Here is a 23,443-nt window from a genome sequence, read left to right as displayed (position 1 = left end):
AGTTCTCTTCCTCTGACTTAATGTCCTAAAAATTAACAAAATGGAGGGAAAGGAGCTGGGAAGTACTCCTGACCAACTGGGCCCGGGTTTGCTCGTCCGCTCACCTTTCAGATGTTTCCCACACTCACCTTCTGCCAGTCAGGATCTCAGCTCCTCAGGCATGATTTATAGACATGTCAACCATCTCTCTATTGACAGGATAGCTGAGCTCAGCCTTCTCAGATCTCCAGCTGTCCAAAGCTTCCTGTGGAGGCCCTTCCTGCTTGGTAATTTGAGCCCTACTCCCAATCTATATGGTCACCTTCCCACGTTCTCTTACATGGCCCCCAAAGACTGGAAGCATTTTCAATGCTATGATCAAGGACTGGGGAAGACACGCTATAATGCCCTGATCTGGCTTCCCATGACCAAATGAGCCCTGAGTCCTTCAGTATAGCTAGTGCCAGGCTTGGGACAGGACCCAGGAATCCTAGACCCCAAGTGAGGGCTCTGGCCCCTACCCTGATCACATATTCCTGCCCCACATAGCTCCCTACCTTCTGTATAGGATCAGCTGTCTGGTGCCTCTTCCTGGAACTTTCAGCCTGCACTCCACATCTGATATGTGCAAAAAAAAGATAATAGAACCTAAGCTCACCACTGATTTGGGCAAAAGCCCTCGTGACTATTTAAACCGAAATGCATTAATAGCTCTGAATATTTCATGCCAGGTACATTAGAACAACCAGCATTATTTATTGAAGGCTGATCACCCATCGTGGGTATTAATACACTTTGCTGCACAGTGTCAGCCAAAGGGAAATTAGCTTTAAGGGACAAGGTGGGAGGCATTTGGTCTCCTAGGTATACTTTCATCCCAGGAAACAGATCTTGCATGCATGGATGTTGTGGCCCAGTGGTGTTATCCAACCTCACTCTGGCATCTGACAAAACTTTTGGAAGGCTCATCGGGAGGGCCTTTCACCCACCGTCCAGTTTGTGAGCAGGAGTCCCACTGTTGTATCCCAGCCACGGTCAGGCCAAGCAGAGGCACAGATTTCTCTAGCAGATATTAATTCCCCAATGTCTTGCTCTTCTGGTTTTCTGCAGAGGATGGTAAAGGAGTCGTTGGTTAGGGAAGGATTTGGTTGAAGTGAGAGAGAAACCCACAGCCACGAGCAGCTCTGGTCCCTCTTACTGGCATGGTGTGTTCATCTGTTCAGTCTCCGACACTGCTCCCATCGGCCTGTTCTCTAAAACTCATTTATCAGTCAGGGTCTGTGCAGGAAACAAACCACTCTAGATATTTTAAGCTTTGAAAAATGTAAAACAGAGAATTAGGTGCTTATAAAATTGTCAGAAGGGTTGGAAGAATGGGCTCTAGTCTAAGCCTCCATGGCTCACTTGTGGAGCTTCACAGAATTGACCCACCAGAACTCTCAGTCTAATCTTATTCTTTTTTTTATTTTTTTGGCCATGTTGATGTTAATTTACTGTTAAGAAAATTAAGAAACTATAAAGAAACTATATTTTGGTACTAAAACAATGTAAAACATTTCAGTGGTATTCTTAATTTTTGTCATGAATAAATGGCTCTTCAATCCTATGGGGAGAGGTTCAATTAGAAAAAATTTCCTGGAAGCATTTTATGGGCTGTTTTCCTCCCAGGACAATTTCTCACGGGCGCTGCATCTTGCCTTTGGTCACTTCCCCTGTGCTTCTCCCCTCAGCATCCATTCAGCCCCTCCACCAGGGGGCTGTTGACATCATCCGGATTACACCATTGGTCCTGTGCTGATTTTATTCTTCTCTGAAAAATGTCTAACATCTTGCCTCTGCTCCTAGAATGTGAAGTCCTGGAGGGCAGGCTATTTACATATCCTTTTATTTTATAGAACAAGTTATATTTAGCCACAGACAGGAAAAGGCACTAAGAAATAAGGACATTTTTTAGGTGGCATCAAATGGTGAAAGGGCAAAACACACAGAGACAAAGACCAAAGTGGTTCATGACTCTTGACACTTACTGCCATGTTGGTTTTCAAAAGGGTTGCCCCCGATTCGTGCTGCTACAGCCTTATTTGAGTGTGCCTGTTTTAGCCTAATTTCACCAGAATTGGGTGTTATCATTAACATTGCTTCCTAAGTAAGTTTTATCCTACCAGGCTTAAAATGCTATTTCCTTTGCATATTTAAACATTTTTCTCAAAGATTAACATTTTCTCTAATCTCTTCCATGAGTTTAATTTTTATTCTAATTTTTTCCTTCTGAGTTATCCCTTTTTATTCTTGGAGAGCCAGTTGTTTTTAAAAATAACTTTAAATTAGGTGTTTATGTAGTGTAGATTTTCACTCTTTGAGTCCTCTTCACTTTAGGAGTATTACTGCATATGTATTTTCCCCAAACAGATTGCAAGCTCCTTTCTTTGTATGTAGTTCCCTAATTCAGGGCTCTACACCTGTCAATTATGTAAGTATTATACAATTAAAATAATATTAGCAACTACTGTTTTTCACTTTGTACTCTGAGCCAGGCTCTTTGCATTTGTTATGGTTCCCCATTTAATCTCACAGAAGAGGAAACTCTGTCTCTGAAAAGTTAAGCAAGAGACAGACGCTATATTTTGCATGCAGTTCTTTCTCAGTCTAAATTTCATGTTTGGTTCACACATTCTAGGCTATCTCTCTAGTTAAACCCGTTTGTTTAACTTTTGAGCCTTGGGCAATGCTGTGCCCACAACTTTGCACCTTCCCACCCTGCCCTTTTGCTCTTGCTGTGTTTACCAGGGCTACAGCCCCAGAGCTGAGTGGCCCATCTAGGCAACCTCCCTGCACTGCCGCACCTGAGGAAGAGGGAGAGGGAAGGAGGAGGGGAGAAAGCAGGGAGAGGAGCTGAGGTCAAATGAGGAAAAGGAGAGGTGAAGGGGCAAGAGTGAGAGAAAAGACAAGAGGACCATGCTTTTACACCCGGGTTAGCTCCTAATTCAGTTGTTAACAAGTTCACTTAAAATTCACAAATCAGCCTGAGAAAGATTTGAAAGAGAATGCTAGAAGAGGAGAGGCCTGCTGGGTATTAAAGGGATGAGGCACATCTGTGGAGAGGAGGAGAGGAGGCAGATTACAGGGGCTCAGACACCATTTCAGGTTACTGACTGCTGACTCCAGCTCTGGTCCTGGGCTTGGCCTGGTCGGGTAGCAGCTCTGGGTTGGCTCTGGGCAGCAGAACTGGCCAGAGGCTCTGAGGACTTGGCTGTCTGACTTCCGCTGGGCACATCGCATCTGCCCTGGGGATTCCCACACAGCTGCTACTGCCCCTTCCCACACCAGGCCCTGCGACCCTGACCCACCCCAGCTCTGCTCTCCCATGTCCCAGTCCCCACTCTTGCTTGGCTGGGGAGAGGCTCACTTCCGGAGTCTACCCCTCCCAGCTCCTTGCCTTCCCCCCTATCCTGCCTCCATGTAGAGGCTCCCTGCCTGACATTGGTGTTGTCCTTCATTCTGTCCACAAATGTTTATTGAACGACTGCTCTGTTCCAGCGATGTTCTACCTGCTGAGGGCACAGCAGTGACCAGGACAGACAAGGTCCCTGCTCTGCTAAGAACATTCTAGTGTAGTTCATTCTCCCCTTTGTGTGAGCCTAACCCTCCCCATCCCACGAGGCCCAATCTCATCTCCTCTTTGAAGCCTTCTTTGCTTACTCCAGCCTTTAAATAAGTAAACAAATAATATATACAAAAAGCTTTGATATATTTTCAATTTCATCTTCACATTAGCCCTGTGAGGTGGATGCCATCATTTCTATCTTATAGAGAGGCAAGTGATTCAATTAAGAGTCCACAGCTAGAATATGGTAGCCGTGGGACTCAAACACAGTCATCTGGGCCAGGCGCGGTGGTTCACGCCTGTAATCCTAGCTCTCTGGGAAGCTGAGGCAGGCGGATCATTTGAGCTCAGGAATTCGGGACCAGCCTGAGCAAGAGTGAGACCCTGTCTCTACTAAAAAAATAGAAAGAAATTAGCTGGACAACTAAAAATATATATATAGAAAAAATTAGCCGGGCATGGTGGCATATGCCTGTAGTCCCAGCAACTTGGGAAGCTGAGGCAGGAGAATTGCTTGAGCCCAGGAGTTAGAGGTTGCTGTGAGCTAGGCTGATGCCATGGCACTCTAGCCTGGGCAACAGAGTGAGACTCTGGCTCAAAGAAACAAAACAAACAAAAAAAAAAACACAGTCATCTGACTTCAAGATTCGTGGCCTGTTCATCACTTCACTACCAAGCTCTCCTTTGGTGGGAATCTCTACAGTGTCTACAGTCTCTGACACACATCAACAGAGCTGGGCCCTCGATTTGTAGCAACCAGTCCAAAATGAAAATTTAGGGCCCGTTGTTCAAAAAGCAGGCAAAAAGTATCATTAAAGGTACTAAAAGATAGAACCCTTTCCTTTCTTCCACAGCTTCTCTCTTGACTTGTTGTGGTGTTTATTTGCTATTTAATGTCATTCTAAGTAAAAAAAATTAGTTTTGAATTATTAGCATGAATTTTACAGTTCATCTTTATATTGCACAATTTCAGTTTTATGTGTAAATACAGGAGCATTTACTTCATGTACAGAATCAACAAAGTTATGCAATTCATGTTGCATAGCTTGTACATCCAAGTGTGTTTTGCTCTTATCAGAATACTGAAAATGGTGCACAAAACTAACTGCTTTACCTCCTGGTATGTGCACATCCTACCAACAGTTACTGATGCCTAAAGAATGGCTGAAAGCAAAAGGAACTATGGGTTGTCCTGTCATTCCCTGTCCTTCTACATCATCCTGTTCAGTGTAAGTGGTTGGCTAATATAAGGAAACAACCAGAGTAAGAAAAGAAATAAGAGGGTTCCTTGGTCACTAGTGTTTCTTAGAACTCTATGCCTGCCTTCTGGTTTGACGCAAGTTCTGGTTTGAACAGAAAGTATGGCCTCCACAAGCTGTCAGTGCCTTGCCATCCCTTGTTCAGTCTTAGGCGTAACACATGCAAGGTGTGCAGGAAATGGTACTACAAAATATGGCACCTTGGCATTTGAGAAAATAGCAAAAGCAGGAAGGTTTCTCTGACCTTCTCCCGCTGTTTTCCCCTGAAGCAGGCCATAAAGCCTAGGAAGGTTACTCTCTGACCTTCTCCCTCCCTTCTCCCCTGAAGACCCTCACATGACAGGTGTCCTAGTCTATACCTGAGGGGGAAAATGTCACACAGAGACACCAAGAAGAATCTGAATGAGCAGGCCTTGCTATATTCCCCCAAGTTTATTACCATTAGATCACACCCTTTTGTCTTCCAATCATACTTCTACATGACCATCCATAAAAATACACAATTTTCCCTGGGTCTTCATTTCTGAAGGCTCCCGTGTCACGTACAGCTTATATTAAATAAATGTGTATGCTTTCCTCTTATTAATCTGCCTTTTGTTATAGGGGTCTTGAAGCTTGCAGTGGGTGAGGAAAAAATATTACTTTTCTCCCCTACAGTTGGGACTCATACTCCATAAAGTTAGATGTTAACTTTCAAACAATTGCTAAGTTGTAAATAATTTTTTGTCCAGGCCAGTCACGGTGGCTCACGCCTGTAATCCTAGCACTCTGGGAGGCCGAGGTGGGAGGATTGCTCCAGGTCAGGAGTTCGAAACCAGCCTAAGCAAGAGCAACACCCCGTCTCTACTAAAAAAATAGAAAGAAATTATCTGGACAACTAAAAATATATAGAAAAAATTAGCCGGGCATGGTGGTGCATGCCTGTAGTCCCAGCTACTTGGGAGGCTGAGGCAGAAGGATTGCTTAAACCCAGGAGTTTGATGTTGCTGTGAGCTAGGCTGACGCCACGGCACTCTAGCCTGGGCAACAGAGCTAGACTCTGTTTCCAAAAAAAAAGGAGGTGGGGGGAGTTTTCCTTTAGGCCAGATTACCCCAGTGTGAATCTCTCTGTACTCAACTCTCTCTCTCTCTCTCTCTCTCTCATACACACACACATACACACACACACACACACACACACACACACACACACAGAGTTAGCTCTACAGGTCCCTGCTCCACTATTCTCTCGTCCTTAACTTCCTCCAAATGCTCTTCCTCCTTTTTTCCTAAATGCACTAGGGGACTTACAGTTAGCATGAGAATGATATAAATGGCAAGGACCCAAAGCCAATTCATTTTAATGTGCTAATGGAGTACGTGCTGAAATGTGTTATTTTTGCATACATTACTTTGTAATGCAAATTACAAGAACTGTCAGTAACCATCTCTCTAATCTCATGGGGTTAAAAAACAAAGGGGAGAAAATTATTTGAAATGAAAACTTATTTGCCAACTATTTTGCAGCAGAGAAACCTCATCCGTTCCCCAGGGCTGTGTTCTGCTCCCACTAAACAGTGTGAAGGCCTAGAGTCCTCTTCACTCTGACATGAACGTGTTATTGTCACAGCCAGTGGGCCTTGCAAATTACTGAGGCATTTGCAGAATGAAAATAAAAATACAGTTGCCTTGTTTCAGTTTTACTTTCCTCTCTATAACACCAATTAGGATCCCAAAAGACAAGAGACCAAGGAGGGTCGTTGAAGAAAAAGTCTTGATGAAACTGTCCTCATCTACAAAGTTAATTAGAACTTGTAACTTCAGAGCACAGGCTAATTCATTCATGTCTCAGTGCTTCTGTCCCTAACCTTATATTCACTAGCCTGGTTTTGCCTTGTAGGAAACATTATTGGCCTGACATTCCAACATTCCTTTATCATGGACCTTCTGAGGAGTTAAAAACCTACATGTGATTTTTCACACTTGACCATAGGCATTTGCAGGACAGTTCTTGCTTGTAGTTTATAGAATGTGCTGGCAATGCAATCTCCTGAAATAAAGGGGAAGTTGGCCAGAACAGCCTGGGCTCTGTTCCAGTATCGCCTAGAACAAGATGTCCTTCAACACTTTAGTCCAGTGTGTTATGTGACTCCAAGGTATATGAAGGCTGTCCAGAAAGTATCCAGCCATTGTTAATAATATTAGTGTAACAAGAACGGTTTGCACAACATTGATGTAACTCGGTAGCCAAGGAGAGTGGACTGGAATGCGCATGCGTGAACAATGATGCCTTCACGGTGCTAGTCAGTGGGGCGCTGGACGCCATTGAGTGAGCATGTGCGCTGTGTGTGGCTGTCACATTCAAAATGACTGAGCAAGCAGAGCAACGAATCTGTATCAGATGTTGCGTTAAGCTTGAACATTCTTCCTCAGAAACTGTTCGGATGATTCAGAAGGCTTTCAGGGACGATGCAACGAGTGCAGCCCAAATAAAAGTGTGGCACAAATGCTTCAAAGCTGGTCGAGAATCTGTTGAAAGTGATCCTCATTCTGCAAGGCCTGCAACAAGCAGAACACCTGAGAATGCTGGACGTGTATGGGTTAGGTTAAGAGACACTAGAACTGTGTGAGGTCCCAAGGTGCCTGCTTTGAAGGGGACTGAGGCGTCATTGTCCTATGTGCAATGTTTCTTGTATCTTGTATTTTCTTCAATAAATGTCTGTATTGTTCATATTACATGGCTGGATAATTTCCGGACAGCCCTCATATAACCTGGGCTGGGCTGGGCTGGGCTGGGCTGGGCTGCCTTTCAGAGTCCCTCGTCTGCAGTGTAAGTGAGACCCGTGCGGTGGAGACTCCATCCACCCCAGGCATCTTTCTTAGCCTTGGGGGACTGGGTCACAAGGAATCCCAGGCTTCTGTTGTCCCTTGCTGCCTATCTGTAAGTAATAAACCTGCTTCACATAATTTGTATATGAGTGTGCACAGTGAACCTGCTTCACAGCACTAGCTATGCTCTGAGTCTGGTGTGGGGAGGGCCGCCTTGCCTTTGAGAATTGCTGGGTAAAGCCTTTGTAATTGCTCTGAAGCTCCTTGGTTTCCCACATAAGCAAACTGAAACCCAAGTTGATGTAAACTATGAAATGAAACTTAAACTTAACCAATCAGAAACCTCTAACTAACCTCTAATAGAGACTTCAACAATCAGAAACCACCAACGAACCACTAACTGGGGACTTTCCACTTTAGCCAATCAAATATTTTTTTTGTCTTGCTCCCCAAATGCCTAATAAAAGTTTTTCCCTCACACCCCCTGGGTGGAACCCAAACTGCTTGTGGTTTGGCACTGTTGGATTCATGAGTCACTGTCTATTCAAATAAATGCCTTACATTTTTAATGTGCCTAAGTTTTTCTTTTAACAACTTTATGTGCATTATCTTGACTAATAATCACAAAAATTGCCTTTATTACTGACAGTTATCTACCAGACACACTCCTGATTGGATCAGCATTATTGGACAACTAGATTTGGTAGAGTGGACAGTGACTACCCTGTCATCCTTAAGATATCCCTACTTGCCAATTATAAGCTACAGATAAAATCTTAAGCCCCCAACCAACTGAAAGAACTCCTTCTAGGCCAAGGGAACTCCAGAGAAACCTGAAAAACTGAGTTCCTGGCCATGACAGGCTGCGTGGTCAGACACACCTAGTTATACCCCGCTCCCTTTTAGACACACACACACAGCTGACCACCATTAATGTCGGAATAGAAATCTTAAGACTGACGGGACAGACTCTTTGTGGCAATAAGATACCAAATTATAAACAGGACCTAAGGCCATGCCAGGCAAGGGTCAAGTCACACACCCCTATGCTTAAAGAATAAACTGTGTTCCAACAACCACAAGGGTTTTCTTTTTCTCTAGTAGCTAAAGAAGCACTGGCCTTGAGATAAGCAATATTAAATCAATTTGCAGCTCCACCGACAGACACTGATCCCCACCTCCCCACACCCCCCCACCCCCGTTCCTCAAGCCATAACTACAGCCTTGATTGGACAAGAGACTGATTTCAGTAACTTTCACCTGATAAGAAGACCACCGACTGTGGACTGGTTCTGGCCAGGTATATAGAGGCTGTGCACTTGAGTGCCTTTGTGTTCTGGAAAGACCTTCTGAGGTATGGGGCCTAATTGTAATAAAGTCTCTACCCCAAGGTGAACATGGGTCATATGTAACATGCATGTTTATTCAATATGCATGTGTCAGGACTATCTTCATGAATATTCATAACTCCTACTGTAACCTGTTGAATATGTATGCTTGGCCAACCCATTCAGCTTACATTCCTGTCTTAACCCTCTATCCTTTGAAGTGCCTCTCTGGCCTTTGCTGGAGGCTACATGTCCCAGCCTGTCAGAATGGCCACCTTGCAGGCTGTAACCCTTCAAAAAAAAATAAAGGTTTCCTTCCCAAATTTATAGATCCTGTGATTTTTAAGTTAACACAAACCAGGCCACTCTTAGTCCCACCCATCAGTGGGACCCCCATCAGCTTTGAAGCCAGATCACGACGAAGGGGTGGAGTGAAGGCCTGAGAGTGGAGGTTCAGGAAAGACAGCGGGTTTGTGCAACTCCTGGGGCTCTGAAACCACTCCCCCGCACCAGCCCGCAGTGTCTCCTCCCCCATCCTCACATCAGGGCACAGGCATTTTAAAGATCGTATCCATCAAGATACATGAAGCCTTTGCAGACTATTGTGTAAGTTTACACAAATCTGATTATCCCCCCAGGGAACCGAATTATAGCAAATTCTTCCAACAAGATTAGTGCCAAGTAGATTTGCTGAATTTACTGCCAGCAGCCTTGGCTGGGAATGAGGAAAGGGCAGAATAAACAGAGATCTCTGTCCCTTTCTTAGCCCTTTCATTCTGCTTTCCTTTCCCTACTTTGAAACTTCTAGATCTTCAAGGGAGAGAGCTTATAAATCCGTTCAATGATCTGCACCCAATGGGGCAGACTTTCATCTGTTCCGACCACATTCCGCATTCCGCCCTGTCCTTCCCTCCCGCAGGACGGTAAACAACCCTCATTACCTTAGCAGCTTCTTCTCTTTTCTCTGGAAGTTCCTGCCCACGAGGGAATAATTGAACCAAAGGTTGGAGCTGACAAGAAAGTGATTTTTCCTCCCTGAGGTCTGGGCGTGGGTTGGGCGTGAATTGACCGGTAATTGGGTACAGCCTGGGGAGTCCCTGCCTCCACCATTACTCAACTCAGAAATTTCATCAAGATCTAAATCTAAAGCCGTTTCCCCTTAGAGTCAACCTGCCTGGCTCTCTCTTTGGCATTTGATTTTAAACCTCTTTCTTTAATGTGCCAGGAGAGGGGGAGTTGTCATTAGTCCTAATTGTCAGTCGTCATCATCCTCCTTCACCTTACCAAGTGGTGTCACACACCTTCATATCCTCTGGCCTCACCACAGCCCAGCTGGGAGGTGGACGGTTACCTCCCTCTTACAGAAGATGAGGATGAAGCTCAAATAAATGACCCTGAGCCAGCCTGGAACCCTGAGGAAACCTCAGTGGGCCCTGCCTGGGTCCTGCCCATGTGCCCTTGGCATTCACCTCTGCATATCCAAGGCTGCCGACTTAGAACATCTGCACGCCTGGCAAACCAGAAGTGTCAGAAAGTTGAAGGCCCCAGAAACAGCCCTCAGCAGTGGCAGCAGGCTAGGCTCACCTCATTGACTCCTTAGTCTGTCCCCCTCCTCAAGTTCCCAGCAGGGTGGGGTCCAGCAGCCCACAGTGGCAACTGGCTTGAGAACATCCCTTTAGTGGCTTTTCCTTCCCTTCCTTCTCTTACTTTCCTACCCCTGATGGGTGTTTCCTGGGATCACTTCCCAAAAAACTCTTTGCACTCACATCCTATCTCAGGATCTATTTCAGGGAACCCAAACCAACATAAGACATTTCAATTTTTGTATCCTAACTTCTGGCCCTGTGGTGGCAGCAGTAACCCCAGTACTTGATGGGCTTTTCTGGAGCTCCCACTGGGGCACAGCTGGGGTCTACACGGTGAGTGCAGGGCAGATGGCCCGCCCTCACCAGGAGGTGCAAATCCCAGTGCTGGGCAGTGTGCAAGGCCTTGGGCCACGAGCACCCTTTCCTTTGCCCTGCTAGAGGGATTTGAGAAGTTCAGGGACCATGCGGGCTACAGGCCAGTCTGAATGCACATTACTTGCAGTGTGGGGTGTGGGAACCCGAAATGCATTTCACATTCATTATCGTATCTAAGCTTATTCCAATTGTTGAAGAGAGCAGGTCAAGTGGGGAAGCCAAGGTCCAACATGGTGAAGTGACCTGCTCAGGGACACACCATGTGGAAAGCGGTGTGACCGTGGGGAATGAGCCTGGACCTGTTTACTTCAGCAAAGGGGCTAAGGGACACCACACAGTTTCCTGGGAGAGGTTGTCAAGCTCTGGTGCTTCCTTAGCAGGCTGTAAACAACAAGTCCAGGGGCTCACTCCCCTGCACCTGCGTTCTGCAAGCGGCACTCATGGGAGGGCAACGGGAAGCTTGTAGCACTAGAAGCCAGCACACCTGGCAGGAGATACCAAAAATCCTTACAGAAAACCTGAGTTCATAGTGCATTCACTCAACTTCTTCTAAAGGTTTGTCTTTCGGTTTATCATCCTACTTGAGTGACCTTAGGCAAACCACATAACCCTGTGTGCCTTGCTCATTCATCAGACACTGTCAAAGCTGCATCCCAGGTACAGTAAGTGCCTGCCCTCTGGAAGCTCCCTGGTCTCATGGGGCAGACACGGACTAGAACTGTGCTATCGTCAGAGCAGGAGTCAGTCAGGAATGAGCAGGGGAGGCGGGATGGAAAGATTAGTCAACTGGCTCACACAAAGAGCCCTTGAACGAACAGCCCTGAGGAGAAGAAAATTTCCCAGCGCTATATAGGTACAAAAAGTGACCTTTCCCCCATTATATCACAATTGTAATAAGTTAACATTGGGGTTTGGACCCGTCTTGGGGGAAAAACAGGGGAACTATGAGTAAGAACAGAATGAACACTGAACACCCAGCCTTCTTTGACTTCAACAAAAAATACACCAACCGCCCGGATTCAGGGCAGTTGCTCTTTTCGGGCCTGCCCACCCGCTTTGTTGGGGGTGCACTCTGGCTTCTGCACGAGCCGTCCCCAAGCCTGTCCTCTTTCACTCAGTAAACTTGCCACTATCGCTCCATTGTGTGCGTGCGTCCTGAAATTCCTTTCTGCGATGTCAGCAAGAAGCTCTACGCTGGAGACACTATGAGAGGTCAAATCGAGATTCAGTGGGACAGATGGGGACGTGGAGAGGCCTCCAGCCCAGGCTTAGAAAGCCAAGAAAGGGATCCTGGAGAGCGGCCACCCGGCATGAGTCTTGACGCAGTCCTCAGTACAGGGAACAGTGTCTGCAGCAGGGGGAACAGCGCATGAACAGAGAGGGAGGGCAGAGAAGCCAGAGGGAGAGGGGGACCCTGAAGCTGCTTCCACATGGTGTGTCCCTGAGCAGGTCACTTCAGCATGTCGGACCTTGGCTTCCCCACTTGACCTGCTCTCTTCAACAACTGGAATAAGCTTAAATACGATAATGAATGTGAAACATTAAGAAAGTAGAAAGTTCTTCAGAACAGGGAAGATTGAAGAGTGAGCATGAGAGAATTTACCCTACTCTTGTCCCTGGGAAGGGCGATGGTGGTGGGAGAGGGGACGCGTGGGGTCGTATTTCCTTGTTTTCCGTCTTGTCTGGAGTAGCCAGTGTGGTTGGAGGGGCCATAAATCAGACTGCGCAGCAATAAACATAATCCCGCACAAAGGCATTAGACGGCTGATAAGCACTTTTACAGTGATTTATTCAGCATGTTTTTATTCAACTCCAACTACATGCCAGGGACTCTCCCGGATTCTAAGAAGACAACGCTGAACAGGAAAGACAAGTCTGGGAGGGTCTGATGAGTAAACAGGCAATTTCCAGAACTATACTACACCCCCACAACAGCCACGTGAAGTGACCGGCCTGAGATCCCGCTTTCCAATTTATAAACTAGGAAACTGAGACCCAGAGAAGAGCGATGACTTGTCCAAAGTCATAGCTAGATCTTGGTGGTGCCTGGGCCCAAGCGAAGGTCCCATCTGACTCCCAGCCATTGTCTTCCCACAGAGACAACCATTATGCCGGTTCCCAGGCTGACCAGAGTTAGGATAAAGGAAGCCAACCGGGTCTCCGAAGGTGTTAGGTGAAAGGAAGAGGAGGGCCTCTGAGCGCCCCGGCAGGAGCCCCACAGAGCAGAGGGGGAAAGAACAGACCATTGAGTTTGGACATCTCTGGGCCTAAATCCAAGAAGGCCTTCATTGTCCATGTTAAGTCCCTTCCACTGCCTGCAGCCCCTCCAGTAAACCTTGACTCATGTTTCCTCAGACACAAATTAATTTGTTCTGAGAGTAAATAATGCGTCCTTGTGTTCCCACTGTCACCCTGGCTCCCTCCGGCTCCCATCTGCTTCCTCCACACCCAGAAATAAGGAGACTTGGGGGGACAAAACCGAGCCTGCAGAGAGGCTGCTGCTGACCTGACCAGTCCCCATGGAAATCTCCCCTCCAAATGTGGCTTTGGGGGCGGGGTAGAAAGCTTGCAAAGCCTCTGATGAAATTCCAGCAGCTGTGGGAGGTGGCTTTAACCGGTCATGCTGAATGGGAGTCGTTAATAATCCAGTATTTCATTAGGCAGAGTCAGATGTTAGGGCCTGAGGAGGGGATGTGTGGGGAGCAGGAATGAGGAGAGATGAGCAACCTCTTTCAGGAGTGGGAAGAGCAGGTTTCCAGCTACGGTGAGAAGAGTCCAGGCCAGAGTCTGGGATGTGACTGTGGGGACTCCCTGTCCAGACAGCCAAAGTCCTTAGCTAGAGAAGCTCAGTAACCCATTTGTTCATTCAACCCCTGGCCAAACGCTTACTGAGCACCGGCCAGGAACCAGGCACTGTACTCAGTGCTGGGAAACAAGGTCAATGAGACACAGTCTTTGTGATCAAGGGATTTACAGTCTCGGAGGGGAGACAAACAGGTTAATTAATGAGTGAACAGAATGTTGTAAATCTCTGCTGAAAGCCTGTGTAGTGCACAGTGGGGACACGCAGAAGCAAGGGCCAGTTCTACTTGGGGATGTCTAAAAAGATTTCATGGTAAGAGGGTGAGTCTTGGAAAATGACTAGGGTTCGCTAGGCAAGGAGGGAGGAAAGGCCTTCCAACATCAATGACAGTGATATCTGCCACATTTCCTGAATGTGTGAACACACCAGATGTGATGTTAAGAGCTATATATATATTTTCTTTCATTTAGTGCTCACAATGACCCTCTGTGATAGGTTTTGTTGTTTTTTTTTTTTTTTGAGACAGAGTATCGCTCTGTTTCCTGGGCTAGAGTGCCGTGGCGTCAGCCTAGCTCACAGCAACCTCAGACTCCTGGGCTCAAGCAATCCTCCTGCCTCAGCCTCCCGAGTAGCTGGGACTACAGGCATGTGCCACCATGCCTGGCTAATTTTTTCTATATATTTTTAGTTGTCCAGCTAATTTCTTTCTATTTTTAGTAGAGATGGGGTCTCGCTCCTGCTCAGGCTGGTCTTGAACTCCTGAGCTCAAACGATCCTCCTGCCTCGGCCTCCCAGAGTGCTAGGATTACAGGCGTGAGCCACCGCGGCGAGCCTAGTTTTATTGTTAGTGTCATTTTACAAATGAGGAACCTGGGGCCCAGAGTGGTTAAGACCTTACCCAAGGTCAGTTTGGGGAACTGAGGGGATGCAGTGGGACTTGAGTTCTGAGGTGAGGGCGTGCCTTGAATGGTGAGGCCAGAGAGGTGGGCAGGGGTCTGGCCATGAAAGGCCTCAGCAGCTTAGCCAAACAGTATAGACTTCACCCCACTGGGCAGGGAATGGCATGACCTGATTTCCGCTTTTCAAGATCACTTTGGCAGCAATATAGAAGTGGAATTGGAGGCAGCAAAGCAAGGAGGCCAATTAAGAGGAAATTTCAATGGTCCAGTGGAGAGATAAAGAGCTTATGACTAAATCAGTGACATTACCAATGAAGACAACGTCAACACCAGAAGATAAAAAGGGCAGGAATTTCTGGCCACCTAAATGAGAAAAAATATGCTTTGTAGAGTCACACAAACCTGAAGTTGAGTCCTAGTCATGCCACTTACGAGGTTTGGCAAATGGTCTTCTTATAACTTCTCCGTCTGTAAAATGAAGAAAATAAAATAAGAGGTGGTCCCACTGGACTGTGTAACTCTATCATAATTTTCCACTTGACAGCAAGCTCTTTGAGGACAGACACTGTGCCTGAATATTCGTTGTATTGCTAGCACCCGGCACCATGCCTGGAACACAGTGGGTGCTCAATGCTATTCTTTGAATGAGTGTGAAATGGTTCGGGTTGAGCAAAGGGAGGAGTCAGGATAACATCAGGTTTCTGCCTTGGCTGACTGATGGATGGTGGTGTCACTCAGAGAGAGAGAGGGAGAGGGAGAGGGAATGGGAGGAATATGGCACATGGGAGTGGGAAGATCATGGGCTGTGCTTTTAACAGAAATAGGTGGTAGCCTTCACTGTGATGAGAGTGCAGGGAATGGTTGAGAGTGAGTTGGAGGCTGAGGAGGAGTGGGAGCTTTGAAGTGCTGGAGAAGTTGTTCACAAGGATGTTGAATTTTCTTAAGTTAGACACTCATTATCTCGCACTTGGACATAAAATATTTCTTCCTAACGGCTCTCCTTGACTGCTGCTGCCTCTAATTCAGTCTCTCTGCTGCCTAATTGATCTCAGGAAGCAGAAACCAGGTCATGTCAGATTGATCTGGACTCTGCAAAGCACTGAGGAGTATGACTAATATGCTACGATTTTGTGTAAAAAGGTATATGTGGGGGGTGTTGTTGGCTAAATTGTGTCCCTCCAAAATATATGTTCAAGGCCTAACCTGCAGGACCTGTGAATAGGACCTTATCTGAAAATAGGGTCTTTGCAGATATAATCAAGTTAAGATGAGGTCATACTGGATTCGGGTGGGCCCTAATCCAATGACTCGTGACATTATAAGAAGAGGGAAATTTAGACACAAAGACACAGAAGGTGGCCATGTGATGATGGAGGCAGATTAGAGTGATGCAGCTGCAAGCTAAGGAGTGCCAAGGATTGCCAGCAACCACCAGAAGCTAGGAAGAGGCAAGGGAGGATTCTTCTCTAGAGCCTTCAGAGAGAGCACGGCCCTGCCAACACTTAGATTCTAACTTCTCACCTCCAGAATTAGGAAAGAATAAATTTCTGTTATTTTAAGCCACCCAGTTTGTGGCACTTTGTTACTACAGCAACCCTAGGAAAATGATAGAGAGGGGATATGCATACATATATATAATTGCTTATGTTTTCAATATGAGGTAATGGAAGACCAAACTAGCTATTGGCTGATCTAGGATAACCATGCTGGAATGGCTGGGGGCACTCAGCTCTGCTCCGTTTGCCTCCAAACAAGTTTATCCAGCATGTTCTCAGGGTCTTGGTAGAGGTGCAAGTGAGTAAGTAGAAATAGCCCAGGATGCTTAATGTCTGGGCTTGGGCCTGGCACACCATCACTTCTGCTTCATTCTATTGGCCAAAGCTTGGCACAGGCCAGCCCAGATTCAAGGGGGTAGGAAAACAGACTCAACCTCTTTGGTGAGAGACTGCAAAAGACACACAGCAAAGGGTATAAATGCAGAAGCGAGTGAAGAATTAGAGCCATTGACTCAGTCCACCACACTAATATATATGCACATATACACACATGTATATGTATATCTGTAGTGGGATAAAGCAAACAAGTCATTATATTTATTTTTTTAAGACCTAAAATTTACAGAATAAGAGACGAGATACAAAACAGTGAGATGCAAATATTTAATACTAAAACCAAAGAAGTACAAATTCTATCATAAAAATTTTGAGCTGCAAATAACATTATGAATGCAGAATATATATTTTTTTCTTGCTAAGAAATACGTATTTCTCAGCTCTGTTCACCAAAAAGGCCTAGAACCAGTGACAGGCTGGTAGCAATGAACACTGCTACTGTGCATGTCATGTTTTCAAATACCACTTCCCACTAACGGGAACCAGGGCTGTTTGGAGAAATGGTTAATTCCAGGCCAGAGCTAGAAATGTACAAGACAACTCTGGGTATTCTTCTAGTGTCTGAAATTCAGGAAACTCCTAATGACTTTGGTATGATGTCAAAAGGACATCAATGTGATTGGGTTCCACTAGCCAAAGCTGGGAAAATATGAACATCAAAAAGAATAATGACAGCAATGGAGTATAACACATTAAAAATATAAAATCTGGGAGTTCATAATTATGCTTTTTTAAAAACACTGTCATTTGTCACCTTTGGAAGTTGCTGGGATACCAATTCATTTTTCTAAAAATTGATAAATAAAGAAAAAAAAATCAATGAAGTATTTATCTTGTCTTTCTTGTAAAAACTGTGTTCAGATTAACTAAAGAGATATAAAGTTATTTTTAATAGAAGAATCACAGGTAATAATTTCAGGAGGAATTATTGAAATAGAAAACCACCATCATAATTCATGATGAAAATAATGAATCTAGGCAACATTAGCCTTATTGGAAAATTTATAATAAATGGATCAGGCTGACCTTACTTGAACCCTCTGTTCAATCGTGACTTCAATAACAGTGGGAAAAATGAACATAATGTTCCCCCTGATATGAGGCAATAGAAAGAGTACAACACAACTGTCAAAGCAGTCATTCAAAGAATGTTAACCAGAATCTAGTTGTCTTGGTTTATGTAAGCCTGACCCTGAGACTAGGGTTCACATTAAGTAGTTTGTTTGGAAGGTGATCCCAGAAAACTACAATGAAAAAGTAGGAAAGTAAGACAGGTACACCACGGGCAACTGGAGCTCAGCCTCGTGGGGGAACTTTGACAGATAATGCAAAACAATTTCAGAGCTATCCCAACTGAGAGACAAGGAAGCTGCAGTATTTACCCACCAAATCCCTGGCCATTGGTTGAGGGTGGCTTCCGAGGACATTAATTCTCCTGCATTTCTGACTTGCCCAGAGCCCAGGTTAGTATGCTTCACAGTGAGGAAAAAAGTCCTTAGGCAGCAAATATGCCAACATTTGGCATGTAGAACTCAATCCCCAAGGAGACGGAGAAGCATCAACAGTGTGTGTTACATTAATCAGTACTCTAGATCTAACTACTGATACTAGTTTACAGGAGAGTAAACGTTACACAACATCACACGAATACCAGCAGCCAAATCCAGAATGGGAGGAATACTGCAGGACTGATGATCGAGCTTCTTCCACAAATTCATTACTTTAGAAAAAAAGGGAGGCGTGTAATAGACTAAAACTTAATCTCTAACTTAAGATTTAAGAGATGTATCAAAATGCAACGTGTAACCTTTGGACCCTGATTTAAAGAAAAGAACTGTATTTTTGATATTATCAGAAAAAAAATTGAACGTGGACTTAGTATTAGGTAATATGAAGAAATTACTGCTAATTTAGTTGAGTGTGATCATAGTATTGTGGTAATGCTGTTTTTAAAAAATCCTTATCTATTAGAGCCTTTAAGAAATAGTTGAAGCTAATATGGCAAAATGTTAACAGTTGTTAAATTGAAGTGAAGGGTGTATGGGAATTCATTATACTACTCTGCCTACCATTCCGTCTGTTTAAAACTTTATAAAAGAGGAGGAGGGGAGAAGGAGTGAGGGAGGAGAGGGCACACCAGACAACCTGGGTTTGAATCCTGGCTCTGCCACTTTCTGGCTAAGTGAACTTGAGTTCTCTGTGCCTCGGTTTCTTCGTCTGCAACTTAGTCTAATAACAATATCTAATTCATAAGATTGGGGTAAGGATTAAATGAGTTAGTATCAGTTACATGCTTAGAATAGTGGCTCAATAAATATTTGCTGTTATAACTCCATTAGGAGTGAATTCCAACTTATAAAATCCCGGGAATGCTCACTTCTGGATGGATCAAATCTGGCTGGGGGGGTACAATTAGGTAAGAATGGGGCAGCTCTCCCTAAAAGCATGCAGCTGGGAATGGAGCAGTGCTCAAGGTAAGGGTGGTCCCAGGAGGAGGAAAATATAGTACTGGACAGATAAGACACTTGGAAAGAAGGTGTGACTTCCTAGGTGCATTACATGATCAGGAAAGAGGTGGCTTTTAAACTGCAAAGAGCAATTCAGACTCACAATGCAGCATCGGAGGAAGAGTTCAGCGAAGCCCAAAGGCGTACCTTGAGCGTCAGTCTGGGAGACCACTGGGGAGAGGAGTGGTATTTTATATGATGATATACGTTTTATAAGTTAAGATTTATAATACAACAGTCCCCCTTATCCACGATCTTTCTTTCTGTGGTTTCAGCTACCTGTGGTCAACTGTGATCCAAACATATGAAATGGAAAATTCCAGAAATAAACAATTCATAAGTTTTAAATCAAGTGCTGTTCTGAGTAGTGGGATGAAATCTTGCACCCTCCTGCTCCGTCCCGCCTGGGACATGAATCCCCGCTTTGTCCAGCATCTCCTCACTGTCTACACTGCCTGCCCATTAGTCACTTAACAGTCATCTTGGTTAATCTGATAAGATTGACTGTCATGGTACTGTAGTATTTGTGTCCAGGTAACCCTGATTTTACTCCGTAATAGCTCCAAAGTGAAACAGTAGCGATGCTGCAATTAAGATATGCCAAAGAGAAGCCATGAAGTGCTTCTTTTAAACGAAAAGGTGAAAGTTTTCAGCCTTAGGAAAGGAAAAAAAATGAAATGCTGAGGCTGCTAATATCTATGGTAAGAATGAATCTTCTATCCATGAAATTGCCAAGAAGCAAAAAGAAATTTGTGCTAGTTTTGCTATTGTAGTGCAAAATGCAAAAGTCACGGCCACATTGAGTAATAAGTGCTTAGTTAAGATGAATATATAGTGTTTGGTACTATCTGTAGTTTCGGGCACCCGCTGGGGTCCCCTCAGGATAAGGAGTGAGGGACTACTTACTGTATTAATGTATTAAAGTCAATGACCATAATAATCAAGAGGTTGCTCTGATGAATATAAAATTGTAAAACTGAGATGTTGGATGACATTTGCAATCTCACATATCCTGTTTATTTCTGAACTTTATTTTGGTTACTCCGAACAAAAATCCTGATTCCACAAATAAGTAGTTGTAAATCATAGCAGTGTTTAAAACCTTGCAATCTTAGGATCCTCTTTACTTAATTCCAAAAGCTTCAAAGAAGAATAGTGGAAATTTTCCCCTCAAACAGAATCAGTAACAATTTTCAACAGCAGCCCAAATTCTTTATTTTAATACAAGGTAAACCGCACAGCTAACAATTATGTCATGAGAAAAATGTGCTCCAACTAGATGTGCTCCAAACCTCATAGGGTTGTGGTGAGAATTTTCCAAACCACCTGTGTGGGGCACCTAATGTTGGACCTCAAAAATTATTGCTTACCTCTGAACACACTATACCTCAATAGAATACAAGTCCTTCAAAATATGTTAGCAGATGCCAGGAGTAGAGGGAGGAAGAACATGTGAAGAACTATGTAGGCAGACTAATGTCACCACTGAATAAATAGTAGGTACTCAGTCAACAGTAGCTATTATTATTTCACTTTCAGGAGTTGAAGGGGACCTGAGAATTCATGTAATCAGGCTCAGAATAGAAGAAACTTTGCTCAAGTGATCCACATAATTGGGAGAAATCATAAATGTTTGTTGTAAGTCACTAAGTTTGGGGGTGATTTGTTACATGGTAAAATGTAACACAAAGTGTCACAGACACTTTTCATTCTTGCCTCTCTAGCATCCATTTTCCTTTTATGCTTACAGCAGCCAATTTTCCTCCCCCATTTTCAGTCCATGTGATTGTGGGAAAGCAGAGTCCACTCCAGTTCCAGAGATGGGCTCGTGAACCAGGCCTGGCCAATCAGAGCATTCCATCTGTGACAGACACCATTGATGAGCTAACTCAATTCCCATTGCCAACGCCCTTCTCCCTAACCTACTTCAGTGAAAGACTCTGGAGGAGCAAAGCGTTTTCCCAGCCTATCTTAAAGGCAGGAGTAGCTTTGTGACCCAGTATGGCCAGTAGGTTGTAAACAAAAGTCTGCCAAGAACCTCTGGGAAAACTTTAACTTTTCTCGTAAAGGAACAGGTGGTGCTAGTGCCTTCCCTTCTCTTACTGCTTTGAACCTGGTTGTGATTTTTGGAGCTGTAGCAGCTATTTTGTTACCATGAGGCAAAGGCCAAGAGCATTTTCAAAATGTTGACCCATTCCTGAACCACTAAATCAGCAGCCGCAACTGCCTACCTTCAGGCTTCCTGTTATACAAGAAAAATAAATATTTTTGAAACACCTCTTATCTTTATGTTGGCAGTCAAGTTGTCTGTTTCTTACAGTTGAAAGCACTCCTAACAGAGCATCTCACTAGCTATAATAATTATCAAAGCCATAAAGAAAATGGAAATCACTACAAATTACAAATGATTTTTATATTCTTTGTAACTTTCAGTGTTTTTTAAATGCCCTTTAGTAAGCATGCATTTACTTGGTAATCAGGGGGGGAAAAATGAAGATTGAAATAATCTGAGAGCCACAAACCAAACTTTCAAGACCCAAAGGATAGAAGCAGGCCGATCCACTATCAGGAGACAGACCCAGGTGTGACCTTGTGACGTTCAATTTCCTTGTCTGTAAAGTGGAGATAGTATTTCCTAGGTATCTACTTCCTATGGCTAATGTTAGAATAATAAGATAGTATTTATAAATGTATCTATTGCTAAAGATTCATTTTTTTGTGCTTCCTATCAAAGTAGGAATTTAGGTATGAGTGGCAGGGGGTTAGTGGGTGCAGGGAAAAAAGATTGGGGTGGGAGCCTGGGCGGCTACCCTCAGGCCCGACCCCACATTCCCAGTGCCCACTGCACTCCATCTGTGTGGTCTCTGTCCTCCTTCTGCGGGGACAGCCCAGCCCAGACAACTTTATTTGCCTCTTTTAAAACAGAAATCCCCACGCCAGCTGCACCTCTCATCCTACTTACTGTCCTCTGGGATCCGATCCTTTTGCTGTTGATCCTTAGTCTTTTTCACCCTCATTAGGGATGTGTATCCTTGAGGTGTTTTACAGAATTGAAGCAGTAACTCCCTACCCCCCCCCCACCCCCGCCCCCTGTCCCTGCCGCTCTTTGCCTCTGCTCTGTTCTCGCCACTCTTTCTCTCTAGAGGCTAATTAGCATTCACAGACACGCTCTTCAGGGCCGTGTCTTCAATGTTAGAAACTGTGAATGGCAAGTGAGGTTTCTAATTCTGAAGTTTCCCCTTTGAAGTCTTTTAACAAGTCATCAGGGACTGATGGAGGCCTAGCGAGGGCCCGAGGACCGTCGCTGCTGCAAGGGAAGGGATGCAGCGCCCCCACGGTCCCCAGACAGCCCCGAGGAATGCTCGCCCAGACTTGTCTTGAGACCTCTGCAAGAAGGCGGGAGAATGCAGACTTCTTACCCCATGGAGGGACCCCGGCCCCACGGACTCTCAGCGCTGCATTTACACACAGCCATGCTGCCACGCTCACCTCCCACGCCGGGCACTGACCACCCCAGACACACGCACACGTATGTATTCTGCTCCACACACTCACAGACAGGTCTGTGCTCACAGTCAGCCCACACGCCAGAGACATGGCAACAATAGCTATCTACTTCATGCCTACTACCTATGAAGATGTACATACATTGTTCTCATATCACAGTACTAATTCTGCGTAGTAGGAGTTAGTAACTACATTTTTGTGGATGAAACTGGCTCAAAGATGTGAAATCACTTGTCTAAAGTCACAGAGCTGGTAAGTGGCAGAGCCAGATTCTAACCCCGAGTGAGTCTGCTCCTTCTGCTGCGCCGTGCCAACCCCTGGTGAAGCCGGTGGCAGGGCCCTGACATGGCCAGTCCGTGTGAAGGACACCCGACCCGATGGACCTCTAGGGAAGACGCTGCTTTCCTCTGTCAGGCAAGGTGATTTCTTGCAGGAAGGAAGCTTGGCACTCAAATGAACTTGATCCATGTTTTACACCCTCTCTTCCTTCCCTTTCCTACTTGCAGGAATTGAGTTTTGGTTGAAAAATAAGCTTTCACCATTCACTTCAGTAGTCACTGGAAATCATTTTCAGGCAAATGGCAGAGAGAACATCCAAGGAGAAGGTCAGAGCGGAGCCACTTCCTTCAGCTCCTCGCTCGGCCGGGGGACAGCTCGGGGACCAACCACGGAGCAAGAACCACCCACAGATGAGGCACGACTTGCCCCAGCTGGCAGCAGTGACATGACATTTGTCTCAGTAAAGGGAGTTTCACCCAACTCGAGACTCAGGGAAAGCCACGTTTCAGAGGAACAGGCATGTCCTTTGATTCACTTTCTAATAAAATGAAGTTTATTACAGGAAGATAGAGAAAAGAACAGCACATCCAACATGGTACCCCACCCAGCCTTCCACA

The 23,443-nt window shown here is 45.1% G+C and overlaps 1 long non-coding RNA gene across 2 annotated transcripts in view; it reads right to left on the bottom strand.

Annotated features, from left to right (window-relative positions):
• Window positions 1-750: 750 nt before the first annotated feature.
• LOC123635050 overlaps window positions 751-23,443 on the bottom strand; it is a 37,113-nt gene continuing 14,420 nt past the window's right edge. Inside the window, exons 1-3 of one of the 2 annotated variants that reach the window (XR_006734036.1) lie at window positions 17,920-18,006; window positions 15,044-15,109; window positions 751-1,083 (exon numbers count right to left, since the gene is read on the bottom strand). This is a non-coding gene — a long non-coding RNA (uncharacterized LOC123635050). Of the gene's footprint in view, window positions 1,084-15,043; window positions 15,110-17,919; window positions 18,007-23,443 lie in introns of those variants that run through there. The other variant, XR_006734037.1, reaches the window with a different exon arrangement.

Source organism: Lemur catta, chromosome 3 (genome assembly GCF_020740605.2).
Source record: "Lemur catta isolate mLemCat1 chromosome 3, mLemCat1.pri, whole genome shotgun sequence".
Taxonomy (NCBI): domain Eukaryota; kingdom Metazoa; phylum Chordata; class Mammalia; order Primates; family Lemuridae; genus Lemur; species Lemur catta.
Note: the sequence above shows the minus strand (reverse complement) of the source record. Positions and strands in the feature narration are given on the sequence as shown.